Genomic DNA, 6176 nt, shown 5'->3' on the forward strand with positions numbered 1-6176 from the left:
CTAACACACTATCTCACTTTCTATATCTCAGTGACCCTCCTCTCCCTCTCTCTTTCTCCTTTTCCTTCTTCCTCTCACTCATTCTCTTTCTTTCTTTAACTGCAATGGTTATTTTTACTGGCAGCAGTATTATCATCATAACCAATATCATGTAATCATTTTTTTCACCATTATTTTAATTACAATTGTTTATTATCATGAATGTAATTATCTTTACCATCATTATTAGTATTAGCAGTGTGTGTGTGTTGATGAGAGACAGACATAAAGACACATGAATTGAGACACAAAGACATAAATTCACCCAATACATGTAGCATAACCTACATAAGCACTATGCAAATCAAATAAAACTTAATTTCACACTTATTGTATGTCTCTGTGATATAGCGGGTAGGACAGTCGCCTTGAAAGCGACAGACTCGGGTTCGATTCCCGACGGAGACTAAAGATATAAGTTTTTACTTTTGTGCACGAATTCGTTTTACTTTAAATTTAAGTAAATCAATATTTCCATTTTTCTGTCTGGTTTCTTATCTGCCTCTATTCTCTTACTTTACAGTTATTATCTATCAATTATTTTCTTTTATATATATATATTTTTATTTTGGTTTGTTTTGCTGATCTGTTTACGCTCATATGTGTGTGTGCGTGTAAAGAAAGAAAGAAAGAGAGAGAGAGAGAGAGAGAGAGAGAGAGAGAGAGAGAGAGAGAGAGAGAGAGAGAGAGAGAGAGAGAGAGAGAGAGAGAGAGCGAAAGAGTGAGATAGAGACAGTTATTTACCAATATATCCCACCTGTTTTTTCTGTCTTTATCGATTTTCTTAAAGACTATGCAAAGCTAATAAAATTAAATTTCTTCATTATCTAATATGTCCGTGGTGCAGTGGTTAGCACGGTCGCCTATAAAGCGACAGACTCGGGTTCGATCCCCGACGGAGACCATACTATGTTCTCTTTTATGATTTTTTTTTCGATATCTAAAAATCTCTTACACACTCACATTCTTTTGGTTGCTTATCTGCCATTATCCTCTTACTTGAAAGTAAATTTATATGTTATTTATTTATTTATATCTATTTATGCCACAGATGAAATGTCGGCAGGAGAGAGAGAGAGAGAGAGAGAGAGAGAGAGAGAGAGAGAGAGAGAGAGAGAGAGAGAGAGAGAGAGAGAGAGAGAGAGAGAGTGAGTGAGTTAGAGAGAGAATCCCCAGCACCAAAATAAGACAAGTGCACCTCCTACCTTCCAAAGATCAGAAGCAAAGGAATGCATCAGTTCCAGCCCCACCTGGAGGAAGTACAGTTCTGTCTTACTACAAGTCTTCGAGGAGTTGAAGGAAAACAAAGAATTCTTTCAACCAGAATTATGTATTTGGGAAATCAAAATTAAAAATATTCACGATAGACAATAGACATGACATCACGCATGAGAGTCAGGTATTTCCGCCAACTATCTTTTATTATTGTTTTGGGGACGAGAGAAACGATACCATACACAATGAATCATTATATACATACATATATATATATATATATATATATATATATATATATATATATATATATATATATTTCTAATAGTCAGGAAAGTATTCCATACCAGTATCGATGTGGAATCATCCTGAACAAATGCAAAATTTCAGTATTGTTTTCCGCGTCTCATGAGGGCAATTTAGAGACAGTCCTTGCGAGGGCGGGGCACCCAGGCCCTGATTTTATTTATTGGGTATTTTAAAGGAGCCAAGAACAGAGTGGGTATGGCGAGGTTGATGATTTTATTTAAATCGATGGGAATGAAGTATGAGTGTGATTATAGGCGTATTATAACACATCACATTAGAATATTTATTTTTATTTCTATTATTTTCCAGTTTCTACGATTTTTAACCCACGGCAGACATAAATAATTCTAAGAATATACACACTGTATTGATACAACGATAATAAATTATATTATTTAAGAACTATATTAATTAGACCATTAAAGCATAAAACTAGATTGCATAGACTACATTGAGAGAGAGAAGGAGAGAGAGAAAGAGAAACAGAGAGAGTTAGAGAGAAAAAAAGAGAGTAACCTTCATAATCATTATACATCTATTATACTTGTAAGACACATTATTAAGCATGTCTCCGTGGTGCAGTGGTAAGCATGGTTGACTTTCAATTGACAGACTCGGGTTCGATTCCAGACGGAAACCATAAATAATGTGTTTTAAGCACACTCATCAACATTATCTCTTTTTTGTTGCTTATCTGCCATTATCCTCTTGCAAATTGGCCACGAAAAGTATTCATCCCACAAAAAATAGAATTTCGAAAAATGGCTCCTTCTCCCCCCCCCTCTTTTCTCCTCTCTCTTCTTCCTTCCTCCCCCCCTCTCTCTCTCCTCTCCCATCTCTTTCTCCTTTTCCCTCCTCTCACACTTTTATCACCTTTATTGTCATTACATTTGTTTATTATCATGAATGTATTTTTTACCATTATTATTAGTATTGGTAGTGACTGTGTGTGTGTGTGTGTGTGTGTGTGTGTGCGTGCGTGCGCATACATACATACATATAAGGTGAACTGCAAAACAGAAACATACATAAATATACATACACACAGACCACTCAATTTCGCTCTCACTAGTTCTCCTTGTGCATTAGACAGCAAATTTGAATGCGTTTAATCCTACAAAATCTAGTCATTCTTATATACATTAAAGTTTTACCACAATTGGTCTTCTGTGTCTATTTGTAGCCACGGAACAATTTACTTTTAGAAAAGGAATGTATAGAGGTGAGAGCCAAGAAGAGAGTGGACATGGCGAGGTTGATAATTTTATCTAAATCGATGGGACTGAAGTATGACTGTGATTATATCACATCAAATTATATATTTTTATTTTGATCATTTTCCAATTTCTAATATTTTTTAACGCATGGTAAATAGAGATAATTCTAAAAATGTACACACCGTATTGCTACAATGGCAATAAAATGCATTGTTTAAGAATTATATTTATTAGATCAGTAAAACATGAAAATAGATTGCATAGACAACAGAGAGAGAGAGAGAGAGAGAGATAGAGAGATAGAGAGATAGAGAGATAGAGAGATAGAGAGATAGAGAGATAGAGAGATAGAGATAGAGAGATAGAGAGATAGAGAGATAGAGAGATAGAGAGATAGATAGAGATAGAGAGATAGAGTGTGAGAGTGAGTAACCTACATTAACATTTAGCAAAACTAATAAAACAACCAATGATCTTTTGTATCCGTAGTGCAGTGGTTAGCCTTTAAAGCGACAGACTCGGGTTCGATCCCCGACGGAGACCACATAATTGTGATTTTATGAATTTGTTTCAATATCTAAATTTGTTTACGCACTCGCAAACATTCTTTTGGTTGCTTATCTGCCATTATCCTCTTACTTGAAAGTGAATTTACATGTTATTTATATATTTATATCTGTTTATGCCACACCAATTTTTTTTTTCTTTTATTGAATAGCGGACAATGCTGATGATGAAATGTCGGCAGGAGAGAGAGAGAGCGAGAGAGAGAGAGAGAGAGAGAGAGAGAGAGAGAGAGAGAGAGAGAGAGAGAGAGAGAGAGAGAGAGAGAGAGAGAGAGAGAGAGAGAGAGAGAATCCCCAGCACCGAAATAAGAAAAGTATAACTCCTACCTAGACAATAGACATGACATGACGCATGAGAGTCAGGTATTTCCACCAACTATCTTTTATTATTGTTTTGGGGACGAGAGAAAAGATACCATACACAATTAATCATAAAAAGATATATATATTTCTATTTCACTTTTTCGTGGACGTCACAATATCGATGGGAAATCAACAACAACAAAAATAAAAATCAGGAATTCCATTTTTTCCCCTGGTCGACGGGCCCGCTATTGAGGAAAAAAATGTTGTGGCCTTATTAGTCCTGGCAGTGAATGTGTCTGTGTGTGTGCATGTGTGTGTGCATCTGTGTTTGTGCGTGTGTGTGTATGTGTGTTCAATTCATCAAATATTTTATACATTCATAGCAAATTTGAATAAGTTTAAACCTAAATTATCAATGTCAAAATCGTTTGGCTTCTCTGGGTGAATTTGTATCCACAGAACAATTCACTTTTAGAAAAGAATTTGTTAAAGGTGAGAGAAGGACGGATGCAGCGTCAGTTGTGAAGGCGCGGGGGCCATTTGTACTTATTGAAGGAAAAACTACAGTAAGCAACAAGGAAACGGCTTGATTAACGTTTGACAACATGTAAAATAGTGACAGGCAAGTATTCCATACCAGTACCGATGTGGAATCATCCTGAACAAATGTAAAATTCCAGTATCGTTTTCCGCGTCTCATGAGGGCAATTTAGAGACAGTCCTTGCGAGGGCGGGGCACCCAAGCCCTGATTTTATTTATTGGGTATTTTAAAGGAGCCAAGAACAGAGTGGGTATGGCGAGGATGACTGCCAGATTTTTATGCACGAATTTGTTTTAATATCTAAATTTGCTTACAAACTTATCAACATTTCCATCCTTCTTTCTGGATGCTTAGCTGCCTCTTATCCTCTTACTTGAAAGTGCATGTATATACTTTGTTTTGTTTTCACCTGTTTACGTTCAATATGTGAGTAAATTGGCCACGAGAAATATTCCCACAAAATTTGAATTACCAAAAATTACTCTTTTCTCTCCCTCTCCATCCCCCTCCCTCCTTTCTCTCTCTTCATCCTTAGCTATCACACTATCACTCTATATCTCAGTAACACCCCCTCTCCCTCTCTCTATCTCCTCCTCTCCTCCATCTTTTTTTCATTCTCCCCCCCCCTCCTCTCATTCACTTTCTTTAATATAATTATTATTTCTGGCAGCAGTATTATTACTATCATGGCATAATAATCATTATCATTATTATCATTACTTTCACTAATTTTGTTGGTTATGCCTTATTCCCATTCTCATTATCATTACCTTAACTATTCTTTCATAATCATTTGTGGTAGTTGTACCATCATCATCATTACTGTTCTTATTCTAGTTTTTTATCTTCATTATCACTTTCTTCCTACTGCAGTGGTCCTTATATTTTTTTAGGATCTCTCTCATTCTCCCCCTCCTCCCATCCCTTTATCCTTTTCCTTCCTCCTCTCACTCATTCTCCCCCTCCCCCCATCTCTTTCTCCTTTTCCCTCCTCCTCTCACTCATACTCTTTCTTTCTTAAACGCTATGGTTATTTTTCCTGGCAGCAGTATTACTATCCTCATAACCAAAATCATGTTATCACTTTTATCACCATTATTGTAATTATGTTTGTTTATTATCATGAATGTATTTTTTACCCTTATTATTAGTATTGGTAGTGACTGTGTGTGTGTGCATACATACATACATATAAGGTGAATTGCAAAACAAAAACATACATGAATAGACATGCACATAGACCAGAGTAATCTACATTAACACAATAAATCTAATAAAACTCTAATTTTATCTTATGTATCTGTAGTGCAGTGGTTAGCACGGTCGCCTTTAAAGCGACAGACTCGGGTTCGATCCCCGACGGAGACCAATGTCGAATCTTTTTACTTTCATGCACGAATTCGCTTTACTCTAAATTTGCATAAATCAATATATCCATTTTTCTTATCTGCATCTATCCTCTGTTATTTATCTATTATTTTCTTTTTCTTTTTTTCACATTAGTTTGTTTTGCTGATCTTTTTACACATTTGTGTGTGTGGGTGAAAAAAAAGAAAGAGAAAGAGAAAGAGAGAGAGAGAGAGAGAGAGAGAGAGAGAGAGAGAGAGAGAGAGAGAGAGAGAGAGAGAGAGAGAGAATCCCCAGCACCAAAATAAGACAAGTGCACCTCCTACCTTCCAAAGATCAGAAGCAAAGGAATGCATCAGTTCCAGCCCCACCTGGAGGAAGTACAGTTCTGTCTTACTACAAGTCTTCGAGGAGTTGAAGGAAAACAAAGAATTCTTTCAACCAGAATTTATTATTTGGGAAATCAAAACAAAAAATATTCACGATAGACAATAGACATGACATGACGCATGAGAGTCAGGTATTTCCGCCAACTATCTTTTATTATTGTTTTGGGGACGAGAGAAAAGATACCATACACAATGAATCATAAAAAAATATTGCTATTTATCTTTTTTGCGGTTACAATATCGGCG

The 6176-nt window shown here is 36.0% G+C and overlaps 1 non-coding gene across 1 annotated transcript; it reads left to right on the plus strand.

Moving 5' to 3' along the window:
* The first annotated feature begins 873 nt into the window (after window positions 1-873).
* On the plus strand, window positions 874-943 carry TRNAY-AUA (transfer RNA tyrosine (anticodon AUA)). The gene has a single exon. It is a non-coding gene; the product is annotated as a tRNA-Tyr (tRNA).
* Window positions 944-6176: the final 5233 nt, after the last annotated feature.

The sequence above is a fragment of the Penaeus vannamei genome, chromosome 8 (assembly GCF_042767895.1).
Source record: "Penaeus vannamei isolate JL-2024 chromosome 8, ASM4276789v1, whole genome shotgun sequence".
NCBI lineage: Eukaryota > Metazoa > Arthropoda > Malacostraca > Decapoda > Penaeidae > Penaeus > Penaeus vannamei.